The sequence below is a fragment of the Dermochelys coriacea genome, chromosome 10 (assembly GCF_009764565.3).
Source record: "Dermochelys coriacea isolate rDerCor1 chromosome 10, rDerCor1.pri.v4, whole genome shotgun sequence".
In the NCBI taxonomy this organism is placed as follows: domain Eukaryota; kingdom Metazoa; phylum Chordata; order Testudines; family Dermochelyidae; genus Dermochelys; species Dermochelys coriacea.
This window is the reverse complement of record NC_050077.1, coordinates 48,936,972-48,954,464: the sequence shown is the minus strand read 5'-3', so window position 1 is coordinate 48,954,464 and position 17,493 is coordinate 48,936,972. Positions and strand designations below refer to the sequence as shown.

The 17,493-nt window shown below is 46.6% G+C and overlaps 1 protein-coding gene across 1 annotated transcript in view; it reads right to left on the bottom strand.

Moving 5' to 3' along the window:
* LINGO1 (leucine rich repeat and Ig domain containing 1) overlaps nucleotides 1-17,493 on the bottom strand; it is a 470,336-nt gene that overhangs the window by 227,336 nt on the left and 225,507 nt on the right. The window lies entirely within an intron of this gene.

Genomic DNA, 17,493 nt, shown 5'->3' with positions numbered 1-17,493 from the left:
CCTCTCTCCCTCCTTCCTTCCTCCTCTTCTTTATCCTTCTGGTTTCTCTCCCTGTCCTGTCTCCTCCCACCCCCACCTGCCAGCAGGCTCCTGGCCCATCCCATCTCTCCTGGGTCTCAGTCAATAACTGTGCCACTTTCCATCTGGTCTGCCAGCCAAGGTTTCTTTGTGCCCTTGGGGTGCCCAGGCAGGACTGTCCAGTCCCCAGCTGGATACTTGAGCAACACCATGGCGGGCTACACTTTGGCTGGGGGGGGTGCTCGGGCGCTGCATGGCCTATTCCCATCCCCTCAGTCTCTGGCTTTGAAACAGAAGTTTCCTTTGCTTCTCTTCCCCACACCATGTGGCCCCTCATGGGGATTCCCATCAGCTGCTCCAACACAAGTTTACCCCAAACTGAAATGTGGTGACGCTGCACTGGCGCCAGTCATGCTGCACTGGTGTAAATCAGGTTTACACCAGAGAAGTCCCTCCCCACAAAGCAGACAGGCTAGAGTCATGTCTAAAGGGAATGATGGCGCAAAGAACTGGCAGGATCTCCCCGGGGCTGTCCCCTAAGAACATGACATAATCTAGCCTGGGTCAGAATCAGGCTAGAGATTGAGCATTGCCTCCCCCAGCCCCAGTGTGACTGGCTGCTGCAGTGCACACGAGCGCGCTCTGCTCTCCGGCACAAGGGAGTCTCGCCATTACGGCCTGACTCCAAGCGTACTCGCTGAGGGAATGGCACAAGAGCAGGAAATAACGGGCCTAACAGAGTGAGGAGGAGACATCCCCACCAAGCGAGGCATGTGTGAGCAGGGCTGGTTACAAACCCCACTCACGAATGGGGGCGGAGGGAGGAGGGCAAAGGGAAGCTGCAGCATGCCAAGTCCTGGCTGTTCTGTGCCACTGCAGAGCACTGTTAGCTGGGGCCGCAGAGCTGTCACCAGCTGGACGGTGCTCTGCTCTCTCATCCTTGGTGCTTCAGGTGGGTTGCCGCCTCAGGGGTACAAAAACCCAGGACATCCTGAATGATCCTGAGCCCATAAAACAGGCCAGTTGGCAGTGTGCACTGAGCACCCTTCTAGATCTCCCAGGCCAGCTACCTCAGAAAAGGCACAACTCTGGGAAAACGCACCCCACTCACCTCCTTCCTGAGCAGACAGGTGATGTAGGGCACACCAGCTCCCTTTCTCTCTCCTCCTCCCTCTGTTGCACTGAACTGGGCTGCTTTCCCTCCTCTGTGCAAGGGCTGGCTACTTGCCTGCCCTCCACCGTGCCCCACAACCACTCACCTCTCTTCTTCGCCAGTCTCCCATAGCAGCTGCTCCTCCTTCACCAAGGGGCTGATCTCCATTTCTCTCACACCAGCTGCAGCTCCCCCTCACCCTGGTCTGCTCCCACTCATTCCAGCTGCTTCCCAGCAGGAACCAGCAGCTCTCCTTCCCCTCACACAGTCTGTTTGCTTGGGGTGGGGAGGGGTCTGTGCATGTGGAATGCCCATAGTGCTGACTCTGCCCACTGAAGGGGAAACACCCATTTCATGAGGGCAGCCAGCCCCAATCCAGAGCAATGGAGTGGATTTAGATTCCTAGAGGGGGCCTGTATAAGCAGTGTCACAGATGCAGACACACGTCTCTTCCCTTTAGACCCCCATCCAGCCTGCAGAGTGGACATCCCTGCAGGAGGAGCTGAAGAGGCCCGGAGGATCTGGGAAGCAGCTCTACCCTGGGCACTCATCTTCCATACCAGCTCCTGACGCAGCTGCCAATTAACATGAACGGCAATAGCATGAAATGTTCAGGGATGCCCTGACTGGAGATAGGGAAGACTGAGCATCGTCTAACAGCAGGATGGAGAGAAGGGCACAATGTGACAAGGCAGAATAGTAGCTAGAATAGCAGAGCAGGGCACATCCCACCAGCAGATCTGAGGGTGTAACTACACCGCCAAAAAAAGCCGCGTTGCTGTGTCTTCACTATTTTAACCTGCGTTAAACCCGCATCTTGAGTTTTGTTTTGTTTTTGGCAGCATAGACATAACTTGAGACGCATCTCGCCCTGCACCGGTGCACAAAAAATCCTTGAACGGCCGCACAAATAATACACAGTAACGACTGCCCATGGGAACGAACGAATGAACGAACGAACGAACGAACCTGCGTTTCGTTGTCCAGTCCAGACCCAGAATGGTTCAAGTCAAAGTCTCTCTGCTGAGGTCGGAGATGCTATTCATGGGAAGAATGAGGGGAGGAAAGGCAAGATGCATTTCCTCCCCGGCACAAAAGCTGCAGCAGTCTCCTAAACAGCAAAGCCATGTCCAATATCTTCCTGGGTAATAGAAACCCCAGCTGTTCTTCAGGAGGTTGCCAAAACCTCCAGCTTCCCCCGACTACTCCCAGGAGGCAGTTATACAAAAATCTCCAGCATACGGACCATTTGGGGCTCGCATAGAACAAACTGAATGAATATCTAAATAACCAACAAAACGGGGTGTGTGTCCTGATTGTAGTGCACTGGGGCAGGAGACAAGGCTGAGGTTGAAAATTGTGGCAGGGCCTCCCCATAAGGGTCTGCAGCACATGAATATAGGATCCCTGCTGCCTAATTTGGGTCTAATGTGCTGCACTGAACACGGGGCCTTGAGTGTAACCAGACTGAACGTGTTCCTGTAATCTGACTCCAGTTAATGTGGAGTAACGGAGCTGCAAAATGTATGTGTGTGTCAAGGGGGGAGAGCCCTATTTAGCATGTTTCTCCTTGTCTCCCTTGGGTCTGATCTTGCCAACTCTCGGCTGTACCGTTGCAACTGATCAGAAGAGCCAGGAAGAAATAGCAACACACCGAAACTGTCCAAATCTGCTGTGCCTAACATGCTATTTAACAGTATGACAGCCTATGATTCCAGCATCTCAGTGACATATTTAGCCTCCCTGGTGGACCATACTTTTAAGATTCAGCATTCTCAGGCAAAGAAGGCTCTTAAAGTGAGCATTATGCTTGACCTTCTCCATAAAGCCTGATGGCTTTGGCGTTTTCTGATGGGTGGCAGGGGGAAGAAAGGTAGGGGGTGAAGGTTTGGGACTGCGTGAGCCGGTCTCCTGCAACCTGGCTCTGATGTGAAATGACAAGGTGCATTAGCCTGGCACTTGGAAGCGGGGATCAAACTTCTTTTCTGAATGCACATGATAAGCCAGAGGGTCTGACAGGGCACACAGGTGGTGCAAAAGTAGAGGTGGATTCGGGGGAGAGTGAAAACTAATAATGGACCATCCTTCCCAGAACAACAGCATTAGAGGGTGGAAAGGGCAGATTTCAGGCCCAATATAGCCTCCCTGTCACACAAACAGTTACAGCAAGACAGGAGAGGAATTTCAGAAAGACAGGTGGGTACATTTCAGAGAGTTTAGCCCTCAGTCATAAAGCATCCATCACTCGGAGACCTCTGGGGAAGACCAGGCAGATTGGAAGATTAGCTCTCGCTCACACACAGCCAACCTGCGTTTCGTTGTCCAGTCCAGACCCAGAATGGTTCAAGTCAAAGTCTCTCTGCTGAGGTCGGAGATGCTATTCAGGGTTACAGGCTCCTGGCATCTCATTCCATTGTTGTTGTGTTTATTACAGTGGGGTTATCTCCCAGATAATGCTGTGGCTGGCATGATTCATGACTCCTTAAAGACTATGCTGCCTAGTGTCTCCAACACACTTTTACCCCCAAGCTAGTCCCTGTGCACAGTGTGGTCCCAAGCAGATCTACTCCTAGACTCTTCTCTTCCCCATCTCCCCTTTAGCCCCACGACTGTAGCATCATCATTCTTCTCGCCTTCCTCTTCCCCAGCCTCACGCTCTAGATATGGGAGAACGGAATAACTCGCATTCTTTCAGTATGTCTCCAAAGAGATGATGAAAGAGCAAGAAGCATTGGAGATATGTAGCAGTCACCACTCCAGCAACATTGATAGGGCAGGGAGGTCTGACAAGAAGAATACCTCTTCTCTCCCATCCCCATTGTAATCCCCACCCGCTAGCTAATAAATCTCTTTTCCTCCTCCGCCCATCTAATGTTATTGGGTTACCAAAGGCTGCCCTAGCAGCAGCTCAGTCACTAGGTGGGACATTTAACTAGCTTGATCCTGAGATAGGTTCAGTTACAAATGAAGGGGCTCAATTCTGCAAACCTTTACTACTGTCTATAGTGCCTCTTCCTATGTGTAGGCTCCCTGAAGTTGATGGGACAACTCCTGGCATCATGATCTGGTAACCTTTGAAGGATTGGGTCCAATGTCACTAATCTAGGACAGAAAAGGTTGTAATTGGAGGTGGTTTTTTAACAGCTGCAAGAGAAAATATCTTCCAATTATAACCTAAAGAAGAAAGTTCAAATTCATTAGTACAGAAGGATGGATGAATTCATGGAACCACTTTTTTTAAACATTGAGGTTTTACAAATTGCTTCCAAGGTACTATAATTTCACCAGTGTGTAGACTGAACAGATCCCTCTCTTTTTAAATTCTGTATTTACAGGTATTTAATCCTATCATTAAAACATTTCAAGATTCATCACAAAATTTCAGTATCAGTATTTCTAGCTAGTCCACTGACTTGAATTATTTTCAGAACCTTTGAGTCTTCCTTAGATCAGTAGAGATTGATGCTGAGACATCAAAAGGAAAGATTTATTATAAGGGTCTTTTACCCAGAAATATCCAAACCCACATGGCCTGATCCAGATCCAATGGCTAGAAATTGAAGCTAGACAAATTCAAATGAAGTAAGATGCCAATTAACAGCAAGGGTAATTAAGCAATGGAAGGATGTGGTAGATTCTCCGTTACTTGAAATCTTTACAACAAGATTGGGTGTCTTTCTAAAAGATATGCTCTAGCTCTACCACAAGTTAACGGGCTTGATGAAAAAAATGGGTTTGATGCAGGATGTCAGATTAGATTATCACAAAGGTCCCTTCTGGCTTTAAAATATATTATTTTATGATGGAAAAAAAATCTTACATTGCAAGAAAATAATTCTCTACTCAGAGTTCTATGTCAGTTCTTTTCCCTGATAAATTTTGCTTCGTCAAGGATACTAAAAAGTATTTCTCACGACTGACAAAGCAGTGATATTTCTAAATACACAAATTAAGGAAAAAGAAAGGAAGAAATAAGTCTGTTGATGAAAAAATGAATAATTCAGTTGAGGATCAGTTACTTTAATCGATTCATCTAGAATTTGAATGAAATCACTTTTACTTATGGTAAGTTTGTTTTATGGTTTGAAACTCTGTGACCTGGAAAGCAACAGATTTGCATTTTACATTCTAATACATAAAGCAAGGCTTCCTTCTGTAGGCTTTACTTGTTGAATAATCTGCTATAATTTAATTGGAATTTGAATCCTATAAAAAGCAGTTTCTACTTAGTCTTCTACTGATCTTTTGTACTGAGACTTTGTGATTTGAAAAGCAGTATATTTATGTTTATTTATTATCATACCAAGAGAGGCCTAATTGTCTTTGTCTTTTTAGGGAATAATCTGTTGAATCTAAAAAGCTGTTTTAGTTTAGCTCTTTATTGAGTTTGGGGGTATTAAAATGTTATGATCTGAAGACCAATCTGTATTTCCTTACTGTCAGTTTTTCATACTGAATAACTAAGGGCTTGATCCTGCAAACACTTACAGAAGTAACTTTGAAGTCCATGGGATCACACACACAAGTAATGTTACTCCTGTGTCTCTTGGAGGGTTTGGACTCTGAAAGCCAGATATTTAAAGGTATTTAAATGCTTAAAGATGCAGATAGGTGGTTAGTGAAATTTTCAAAAATGCCCAGATGCTGAACTCCCATGGCCCCTTTAGGCACCTAAATACCTTTAAAAATCTGTCCCTAAATCTCTAATTGAACTGGAAATAAGATTGATTAAAAATGTATTTTTGACTTAGTTCTATAGCATGTGTAAAATTTGTATGTGTTGGCATAAAAGTTAGTCATATTTCTAGTTTCTCTCAATGACCACTCCAGCTCAACCACAAGTTGTTGGGCTCAGTGCAGGATGAAATGCTATGGGCTGTTATGCAGGAGCTCAGTCTAGATGATCATAGGCTAAAATCTATATAATCTGTGAACTCTATTATTAACCTGTCTAATGGGTACATATTTTTTAACGTGTTTAGAGGAGCTGGCTGTGAACATATGTTTATTTTATTGCACTGGCAATTTGTGGAATACACTCGTTCAGGATCTAAACTCTGGAAATTATTATATAATTTTTTATTTTAAATCTAAAATAAACGGAGATCAGGCATTTTTCCCTATTGCCCTTTCTCAGGACTCTTCTTATAGGTTCAGCTGGAATCTCTGAAAATGCCTTTGAGAGATGCCTACCAATACACCCTGCAATCTGCAAAGTCACAATGTCTGACCAAAAGTGACTAGTGATTTGGGGAGATTCACAGTTTGGTGAGACACGTTAAGGGGTTTGATTTTCAAAAAGATTCTATTTGTGCACCATTAAAATCCATGGGAGCTTTGCCATGGACATCAACTTGTGCAGGACCAGAGTGCTGAGCAACCACTTCCTGAAAATCAGGAGCATTTTAAAGGTATCAAAACCGAGGCACCCAGAATCACTGATCAGCTTTGAAAATCATGGCTGTCCATTGTACATGACCATCCTGAATAGCCACGACCCATCTAGTGTTTACTGCACTCAACCAGCCTGAATAAGCACAATCCATCATTAGGTGACCTCTCTGAAATGTGATGCCCTGGCATCTCTGCCCAAACAGGGCTAGCATCTGGAATTTTACAAATGTGGTCAAAAAGGAACAGAGAGGAAGAGATAGGAGGAGAGAGCATGCAGGATGGGTGCAGACAAGCAGAGAGAGTGAGCGAGAACTACGCACTGTGATTCAAAGACAAAGTCAGACAGAGAGGTCTCAGAGAACTAAGTCAGACATTTTGTTCTACGTGACAGTTCACAGACAGATACTACCTTGCTCTCTGACTCCCTTCCTTCACACACACACATCTTCAGAAAGCAAACACACACACACACATATCTTCAGAAACCAAACAGCAGCCTCCAACTGCTGCAATAACCAGCCTTAGTCTTTGCTTGACTTATAATGAATAAACAACCACACCCGAGGACACTGTGTTCCAGTCACATCCTGACAGCTCCACACAACTTCATGAGGTGGTCAGACTTGATGTTTCCCTTTTAGTGAGCAAAAACGATGCAGCTTTTCTGAAGACAAGTGAGACGAGCCAAAGTCCTGTGCGTGTGTGTGTTTGTGTGGTATTGCTCATATATGTACACACACCGCATATCGTATATGACAGACACATGCGCGCACAGGGGGATGAGACTGGCAGCCACGGCCTCTCTGTTATCTGGAGTTGGTCCCAAGTTCCATCCTTCTGATATGGATCCAGAGCGTGAGCATTTTTGAGGCAAAGATGGTCTCTTACTATAGGTTTATGCAGGGCCTAGCACAATGGGACCCCGATCTCAGCCGGGACTTCAAGGTGCTAATAATAATAATGACAAGAATAAGCCAGAGCTGAACTTCATAGTAATCATAATATTAAATTCAAATTCTATTTATATACAGAATAATAATTTCCCTTTGGATTATCAATCACAAAATAATAATAGGTCGGTGAGAGCGGATGATTGAGTGAAACTGCCCCATGTGACCGTTCATATTCTGCAATATCAGGCTATAATTCACAGCAGCAGGCAAACAGATTGCTGCCCATGATCAGAGGAGGCGTGCTGCTTGGAAACTAAATGGACAGCACCAGTGCTAGGGGGAATATAGCATTTTACGCAATGCATCAATAGAAATGGGTAAATTCAAGACAGTGATGCTTTTAGCACCGCCTGGGTAAATATCACCAAGAGGACCGAAAAGCTACCTTGACTATGAAACAATTCCAAAGGGCACTATCACAATTTTGGTATCGTTTATAACTCCTGGGTGATATTTTACCACTCCTGTCATCAAAACAAAAGCTGTCCTATGGACAACATTCGCTGCAATGGAAATGCACAAATTGATTTCTACGGAGCTGCACTTTCAACACTGATGTATATGTACATAGGTGTGATTCACTGTTCTTCTTACTCCTGTTCAACACCATTAATTTCAATGGAGGTACAGCAATATGAAACAGGAGTGCCGTGATGAATAAGACTCACAACTAGAGAGAGATGTATGAGTATCTATGAATAGGTATCCTGACACCAGTTAGATTATTTTAATATTGAGATTATTGGTTAAATCCAAGATTTTACTGAAACGCTACTAGGGAATACTACCAATGACCTTCAGCAAGAGGAGAACAGGCAGATTCAGCAGCCACAAATCCCACTGACCTCAATAAGACTCATGCCCACATATTCCAGGGCAGAATCTGATCTGAAGAGTTTAGGAGTTCAGTGCCAACCATTCTTACATTCATAATCCCCAAATTAAATACAGGAGTATGCACTCTGATGTGTTCTAGAGGTTTCATCTGAAGGCGTTTGGGATGGTTGCACAAGTAGCAAACCCATGAATGGGTTATGCAGATCATCTGAGTGTCACATTGGTAATATCTTTATACCTCACTATACCAGTAAGACTTCAGCTCATGCTGCACATGTTACTGAAAATCTATATAAAGAATGGTTTAGGATATTTATGTTTTATTGGGTCCATTTCCTGTAAAACCAGCAGCACTTGTACCTGCTACGACTCTGAGGCAGAGGAAAAAATGCAACTGTTTGACCTCAGCTACTTCCCATCCATAGCCCACATACCTCCAACCAAGGTGCCCCCTTAACTCCAGTCATTAGACACAAAACAGCAATGCACAAACATGCAGATATCAGTTGTGCTGAATTTAGAATGATCGCTAACAGCATAGATTACCCATCTGGACATGTTTTCCTAAACATTACAGAAAAACATCTCTCATCAGCATATGCAATCTCACACTGCCTCCTGGTCACTTACATGCAGCCCATAGGCCAAAGCCCTGCACAGAATTACACACAATATAATTTACAAGAGCTATAACATTCCTCTATTAATAATCAAAAGACAGAAATAAACAACAAACCTGGGCAGAGCTCAAGGGTTTGAGTTAATTAGTCCGGGTGAGAGTGGAAATATGCAGGACTGAGAAACAGCTGAGATTGGGAAGGAGAATTGATGAGTGGAGCATAGAAGAGTGATGAATGAGTTAACAGCTTACTCCATTTGCTTTCTAGCATTTGCATTGGTGAGTTCTGCAGTCTAGCAGCCTAACCTCTAGGAGGCAGATTCTGCAACCCTACTCTCCCTGAGAAGTAGTTACGCACATGAGTGATCCTGATGTTGTCAGTAGGACTACCTGTGTAAGTGCTCACCAACAAGAGTAAGGATTGCACACACTAGACCTACGTTAATAAAGAGTCGGATTGTGAACTGTGTACTCACAATGGTGAAAAGCTACTCACAAGAAAAGTCCAATGGAGACATCATCTAGCCCAAAGTTTTGTGTGTGGCAGTGGGCCAGATTTTATCGTCCTTATGTTGAGTAGCACCTTACTCCACAAGCAGTCCCATTGGAGGCACTGCTCAGTGTGTGTAAGATTGTCAATCTGGTTTTACGTGAACGCTCCCATCCCCCAAAATGCAGTATATATTACAGACACAAATACATGTATTACAGACATGTACATACATTCTACCATAGCGTACACACACATTCCTCCAGCCATTAGCCAATAAACAGACTATTCCTCTCTATTTTAGTATTATCATTTTTCTACATTACACTTTCTGCCTTGCACACATAGTAAACATTTTCTGGTTTACTGCCTGATGAAAGGTGGATGCTATGGCCTTGCAAAATTATAAATCTCTGACATTATCTGTTTATTGGATACTTTGTGGGGCGGGGGTGTGTGTATTCAATTTTTTATGACTGATCTGCATCCTGTGGAATCCAGATTATCCCCTGGAACACAGTGTGCTTTGCTTGTTTGCCTGTTTCCAGCTTGCTATAGCTGTGTAGTTCTTCACAGAGAACCAGGGAGACAGAAGGCTGTTATGCAGACATCAAGGGGTTGTGATTGCGTGCTGCTAGACATGAGAGCAAGATGGATTTTTGACGGTATTAGAAACCCAAGATAGCCACAGATATAAGTGTTCTTGGAGGTAGTGTGTCTAGTGGGTAAAATAGCAATTAGACCTGGCTTCTATTCCCAACTCTGCCACCACCTTTCTGGGTAATGTTAAGCAAGTTATTGATATAGAGAGGCTCAGCACCTATAGTTGTCAATGCAGTCAATGTGAGATCTGGGTGCTTGGCATCTGCTGTAAAAATCAAGCCATTAAACCTCTCTGGACTTCAGTTTCCCCACTGTATAAATGGGAATGGCTTTATGACGTCCCAACCCTCGCCCTTCTCCTGACACCGAATGATACCTGGCATGATCCATTTGTCACTTGAGATAGTTCCGTACAAGCTCCAGAAAGGGAAGGAGATGATTTGACCGACATGGCACAGTGCTTTGCTTTACATGCACTGCAATTACTGTACTGGCATTTTTTCCTGTGTTCTGAAGAAAAATGTCAATAAAGAACAAGTTAGTAAAAAAAAGAGAGAGAGAAAGTACAAATACCAAGTGCTAACAACAAAGGGCTTGGCTTGCAGAGGGGCTGAGTACCTCGAACTCCCACTGAAGTCCATGGGAACGGTGGGTGCTTATTCATGCTGAATTGTGAAAGGGGAGGTAGTTTATTCCTCCCTCTAGAAGGTACCTCTCAGCAGGACTACATGGGCAGAATCTGGGCTAATGGGTTGGCCAGCCTGTCCCCCTGCCACACACCAGAGTACTGCCTTACACTTTGAAAAGTTCCAGTGCACATGAGTGAAGTACCAGAATCTGTCTCTTTGTCTGCTGGAGGCAGAGAGTCCCCAGCACCTCTGCTTGCTGCCCAGCCTCCACGTCGGTGGCCATGTTGGATTCCCTCCCCAGAAGCGTTGTGAATTTTAAGCCCAGAAGAGACTGTAGTCTGACCTCCTGCATCCTCACCAAGAGATTTACTCCTGTAAGTTATACCTGGGCTAGAGAAGGTCTTACAGAAAGATATCTGGTCGTGGTTTCAAGATTTTAAGCGATGGAGGCCTCACCATGCCTCTCGACAATTTGTTCCAAATGGATCCAATTCAAATTTTAACTTTTGCTTTCCAGAGTTTCTTTGATCAACTTGAAATCCATGAGTGCCATCCTGAAGATGCACATGGGACATAGCAGACCCTTCCTAGTGCACGGTAGCCCTACCACTCTTTGGGGGGCCTGCTTTATCTTGTGACTTTATCTTGTGACTATCTTTATGACTGAAACCACACATACAACATCTGTGCAGGGAGACAGAGGGAAGGGGTGTAAATGGGGGTCACCTTCCACCACTTTCAGGTACACCATGGCTCAGTAACACTGTAGCATTGCTCCTTCTCATCTTCGCCCGTACCCAGAGTCCATGCATCAGGGATTAAATGGCTGCTGTCTGTCTTCCCAGGGGGTGTCTGAGCAGTTCACCATTTCCTCATGGCTGGCACCATCCTCCCCTGCCCCCTGTGTACACATGCACACACGCTGGGTGTTGAGCTGAGCAGCCTGCTAAAACCTACTGCTCTTGGCTGTGCTGACAAGTGGTTCCTAGATAAACAATATCCAGAGCTAAGAGACAGGGCATAGAGAGAATGGCTGGAGCTGGAGGCAGTGCAAAGGGTTGATCTGGAGGGATGCTCTTGCCTGCCACCTTGAGTCTGTTTGTGCAGGTCAGAGCAGTGATGCCCACTTTGCTCCAGTGTAAACGACTGCATGAGGCACAGGGCATTGGCAAGTCTGGCTAGTACAGACTCAGGAGAAGTGCTAAGCAGTAGCAGTGTTCTTAATACAATCCCCTTATTAAAAGGCTACCAGAGCAGTTGCCCCAGGAGCAATATTGGAAGCTCTGTGCTTTTAAACCAGAGGATACTGCAGCCCTTTTTTGTAAAGGTCCTACTGTTAACCCTTCACATGCTGCCTGCATTCAACTACAAGACTGGGATCTGGATTAAAGACCCACACCTCCAATCCACAACTTCTGCTCTGATGAAGGAGCGTAGCTCAGTTAGCAAAGAGACTTTCTGTGCTCATGTTGGATTGCCTTCCTCCTGCAGAGGGTGCAGCGACACAGGAGAAGTGGCCAACTTCTCTCCCAAGATGCTTTTGGGGTTCCTAGTAGAGACCCACCAGTGCCACACACAATTCCATTTGGTGATACTGGGCTCCTTCACAAAGTACTGCTTCATAGGACCGGTACAACTGGCAGATACTGTGGGGCCATGCCCTAGTGTGCCTCCGCTCTGCTCCTCACAGGCTGCTATGGAGTCTTCCCAGCTGTGTTCATTATGTTCATTAATTCACCTTGATTGGGGCTCTAGTTGGACTAACATGGCATATGCTATTTAAATAAGTCATAACTTCATTAACATGCATACGCTGATCCTGCCAGCCCCTTGCCTCTATGTTTTTCGAACTCAAGGGAGCAGACAGAGAGATGTGCGTGCATGCACACGAACACACATACACTGAAGACAGAGATGCAGCACTGTTACCTACAGCTAGAAGGTGTCGTGGGACAAATCCTTCAGCTAGTGCAAAGTCAATGGAGTTTTACTAATTTACACTACTGAGGATCTGTCCATCCAAGCTCAGACTGATTGTGAAGGAAAGCAAACCTTAGAAGTCATCTGATCACTCTCAGAGATAGAATGGCACCTCTCTCCACCCCTCTAATAAGCACTCACAACTGGCCCACTGCAAAATCCTGGGGCAGGGGCTGCGATTGTCTCTGCTCTGACATCTCCAGAAAGGTCACAGACAGAGACAAGAGTATTGCGAACCCCAGCACTCCATAGAATCCTGAAATTGGCTTAAAAGTCATGAGATTCTTTAAATATTATACATTTGGGGTTCTTTTTATTAGCCATCTAGATTCTGCACCTATATAGTGCACCCGCGTAGCATTGTCAAGCTTTTCCCTGCAACCACGAAGCTAGAAAGTTTATTTATGTTGAAACGGAAGTGGAGAGTCTCATGGAATCACTTGACTCCAGGAGTCAGGACTTTTAAAACAGCACCAAACAGAGCCAGAGGCAATGTTGAGGATACCTGAGGAGATGGACCATTGGCATAGTGCAACCTATGTAGCTAGGAACACAAAAGAGGGCTGGGAGCGTTGAGAGAGCATCTAAATGATGAGAGAAAAGTTTGATGGGAATGCAGTGTGGGTGCGGGGCCCTAAGGGGAGCACCTGAGAGTTGCATTCCATTGTTCAGCAGAACCAGAGCCACTTCAGTGAAGCTCCAGTGGTTTAGGAGCTGCCCTGTGTTACACAGTTCCTAGAGGTGAAGTGAGACTTTTAGCAGAGCATGTGTCATCCGCAGCTGTGATGTGCTGGGTAGGAACTGCCTGGCTAGCAACACCTGGTTAAGGGGTTATTAATGTTATGGATTATAAGCTCTTTGAGGCAGGGACTGTCGTTTTTTTATATGTGGATGTACAGCACCTAGCACAAAGTGAGGCTTTGCCCCCAATGGCGGCCTCTTGCTGCTAGATGGAGGCAGTGTGGCCTAGTGGATACGCACTGGAATGGGACATAGGAGAAATAGAGTCTGCCAACTGATCTGCTGGGTGACCTTGGACAAGTCGTGTCCCCACTCTGTGCCTCAGTTTCCCCATCTGTACAATGGGGATAATGATACTGCCCTCCTTTGTAAAGCGCATTGAGATTGACAGATGAAAACTGCTATAAAACAGCTAGGTCACATTATTAATACGGCGACGCTCCCTGGGAAGAGTAAAACCCAGAGCTGGATTTCCATGCTCACCTGGAAGAAACTCTGGCTACCATCCTCTCAGCAGCACATGATGTCTCATGACACCTATGCACAGGAACACCACGGCAGTCCCAGAGTCATTACACACTCTATTCTCTGCGCTGCCAGCATGTGGAAAGCACGCTGCCCACCGCACCTTCCTCACTCTTCCTCTCCCCACCACCCACTCCCCATTAAAAAAATATAATCAGGAAATAATTAAAGATTCATGTCTGAGTTGGGACAAATAGCTCCTCTGGAAAGTTCAAAGCTGTAACAACGGGAGTTTGGCGTGGAGAATGCAAATGATCCGCTCAGTGGAATATGACATGCTGCGGTGACAGCCTCACTCACAATTAATGGCCTGACATTAACGAGGGAAGCTTGCCAGCCTGACATTGCCGTGCCAGGGTGACAGGCAGGTGGAGAGCACTGGGAGAAAGGCTCTTGCCCAGCCCAGCACACAGCCTGCTTTTCATACCGCTACCCGGGGGATTTTAAATACATATTAGCTACGTGTGCAGCTGCATTGGTAATTGATGTGGTTCACTTTGCTGCTGGGAGGGGAAGGAAGGGCTTTGCTTGTATCCCTCCTCTCCACCCCCCATCTTCCCTGCCTACACAAAGTGCGCTGTGCATGCTTGCTAATGCTGATCAGCTGGAAGAGGGGCGGAGAGGTCTCTGACAAAGACAGTTTGCCACAGATAACTCCAGAAGTGTTGGTGCCACACAGACAGCTGTGCCCGGGTGCGACTGGCTCGCTTTGCTGCGGAAAGGGTCAGACTGTGTCCCCTGCTGGTGCCTTCCAGCCAAGTTCTCAAAGCGCTTTGCGGAGATCGGGTGAACCGAGCATCAGGATGCCCCTTGCGGGATAAAGAATGCTACCGTGCTGCCGTTATGAGGATGGGGAGGATACAGAGATGGTGAAGCGTCCTGTCCCAGTGGTCACACAGCTATTCAGTGACAGTCAACAATAGAACCCAGGAGTACTGACTGCTAGTGCGGCCTCTGGAAAAGGGACAGAGAAATATACAGTTGCCCCTGTAGGGCACAGCACCTGCCATTTTGCATTTGGAGGCCAGAGAGCCTGTCCTTAGAAGCAGAGGGCTACTTCCAGGAAGGATGTAAACCAGAGTTCACTGCCTCAGACAGGAATGCCAGCTCCGCCAGCAAGCTCGGCAAGTCCCCCTGCTTCCCAGGCCCATATGGACCAGAATCTCTGAGCATGTACCAGGTCTCTCACTATTTAGCCAGGAAGAGGACACTGCCCCAGCAAGGACCTGACCTTGCTCCATTAAAGCCAATGGAAGTTTTGCCACTAGCTTCACTGGGAGCAGAATCAGACTGTGAGGGACAGCAAGGGAGCCACCCCCACAGGACCCTTTTGACGGGTATGCAGGCCCTTTGGGAAGGCATTAGAGATACCCTGCCCTTGTCACTGGCTGTGCTAGCAAAGGTGTGGGGAAAGGAAGCTGCCAGAAGGGGTTACCCAGGCCCAGCAGCCTCCACTGCTGGGCTGTGATCACAGGGTGAGGACCCAGGCAGAGAGCAGCTGGGTCACACTGTGTTCAGGAGGAAGCTGTGGGAAGAGACTTGCCTGGCTGAGCGAGTGCAGAATGGGCTAATTTCTGGTTATTCAGTGCTGCCCTGTTCTGAATGAACTGGGCCTTGGGAAAAGACCTGGGAAAGGCTCAGGAATTAAAGGAAAGGAGAGGGAGGAGCATAGCAAAACACAGAGGCAGAGCTCCCCTCTTCCTGTCCCTGCAGGCCTCCCCCACCCCCACAGCTACCCCTCCTCCTTGGCTGCTTCAGTAAGAGCTCCCTACCCTACTGCAATCTGCTGGAACCACCAAGCCCCAGAGTCCTCTAGCACAGAGCCTGCTGTAAATCAGCCCTGGAGAGCAACATGCTGAAATCCACCACACTCTGCTTGTTTCCAAACCTCCAGCCTCCTGAAACCCCTTCTCCCCTGGCTCTTCATATTAATCTGCAGTGGGGCCACTGAAAGTGTGTATCCATGGTATGAGGACAGTAGGACCCCGATTACTCCCATGTCTGGGGAATACACTGAGGCCTACTCTAGAAAATGGGCAGGCATATCAACTAGTTTGAGCACAAGACTCTGCTGCTGGACTTTAGGGTTACCATATCTCAAGCTCCCAAACAGTGGATACTGCCAGGGAGATGAGGAGATGGGGGGAGGGGTACAGCTCTCCAGCCACCCAGCTCTGAAGGCAGCGCTGTTGCCAGCAGCAGCACACAAGTGAGGGTGGCAATACCATTCCATGCCACCCTTACTCCTGCACTGCTGCTGGCAGCGGTGCTGCCTTCAGAGATGGGCGCTTGGCTAGCAGCTACTACTCTCTGGACGCCCAGCTCAAAATCATGGAATCTGTTCTTATTTCAAAAATCTGCCCAGACAGAGATTCGAGGACCAAAAAAGAGGTCATGTCTGGGAAAACCTGGACCTATGGTAACCCTACTTTGGTGCTACAGGCCCTGGGTTCAGGCCCCACTGACAACCTGTAGGGAGGGATGGCTGCATGCACACACACTTCTGTAAATCTGGGACTGACCCATATCCTATCCTGGAGGTTTGGGATAATGAGAGAATCTTTAATGTGATTAATAGATCTCATGGGACATGGTCTTGGGAATCTAGTCTAAATAAGGCTTGGATAATTGGGGCTGAAACATACATTCATACAGTAAGATGCCTCTTTCCCCACCTGTAAGAGGAAGCTGGAAAACACAGTGGCTTTATCCTGTTAGCAATGTATTTTTTAGGTTTTTCACTCTCTGCATCCTCCATACCCCAAGCAGAATTTCTACTCCTGTCAGGTTTCGTTGAGGTCTTGGAGTTAGGAATTTGGTGTGTTGTTTCCCCCACCCCACACGACTGATAACGGGGTCTTCTAACAGAAAGCATCAGGCAACCTTAACTAAAGGTGGCACTACCAGTTCTGCCTGTAATTTCACGTTAGTATTATTCAAAAGCATTTCAGAGCTTTTGCTGAAACTCTATCAAAGTAATCACCTTTTCACTGACGGAAAATTTCAGTCCCAAATTTGATTGATAAGTCAATCTCTGACTGTGTGAAAAGATAATGCAATTTAAACTACATTTGAATCTTTAGCTACAGTGGCTGCTCCAAGAAGCTGCTTATAACACTGAAGAGGAGCCAAATCCCTGGCTCTGAACTCCTGTGTACACTCTGCAGCACACAACAGCTACTAGGACATAGCTACATTATCTATTGGTGCTATGTCTGCCATGGAAAGACCGGGCTAACTGCTCCTCCAAGCACCTCCCAGAAATACTGGGGGAGAGTCATCTCTGTGCTATTCCCAATCCCAACGGAAGAACAAACACCATCGGTATTGGAGTCAACGGAGCGATGCCAACTCATACCAGCTAAGGATCTGGGGCTGTACATTTAACAATGCAGATTCTTGTGCTATTCCCAGCTCAGCTGAGCAGACTCAGGTGGTTCAGATGCAGCATGGGGCTCACAGTGATCTCATCCGTGTAAATCAGGAATAGCTTCCTAGAGTCAAAGGCATGCCAGCAGTGACAATGGTGTGAGGGAAGAATCAGGCCCAGC